Below are 416 nucleotides of genomic sequence, written 5' to 3'. Positions count from 1 at the left end.
TATATATATATATATATATATATATATATATATATATATATATGAAGCTCACAGTCACATTCTCTGCCTCTGGTATCACTTTTTTTTACTCCTTTCAATCATTTGCGTGTCTAAATCCAATTTTATTTCCGTCATTGCAATATGTTCAATTACTATAATAGTAAAACGATTTTATTTCAAAGTACACCCTGCGATATCAGGCTCTCGCAAAACAATGTAGCAATGGCTGTGTAATCAACAAGCTCGCCTTTCTTAAGGTTTTGGGTTCAGTCTCATTGCCTGCCTCATTGGGCAAGTTTCTTCTACAATATCTGTGAACCAACTAATACCATGATTCAAATTTGGTTAATGGAAGCTGTGTGGTACCTCTTCATTTGTATATATATATAAATGTATATATATATATATATATATAT

This window comes from Octopus bimaculoides, chromosome 9 (genome assembly GCF_001194135.2).
Source record: "Octopus bimaculoides isolate UCB-OBI-ISO-001 chromosome 9, ASM119413v2, whole genome shotgun sequence".
In the NCBI taxonomy this organism is placed as follows: domain Eukaryota; kingdom Metazoa; phylum Mollusca; class Cephalopoda; order Octopoda; family Octopodidae; genus Octopus; species Octopus bimaculoides.
Note: the sequence above shows the minus strand (reverse complement) of the source record.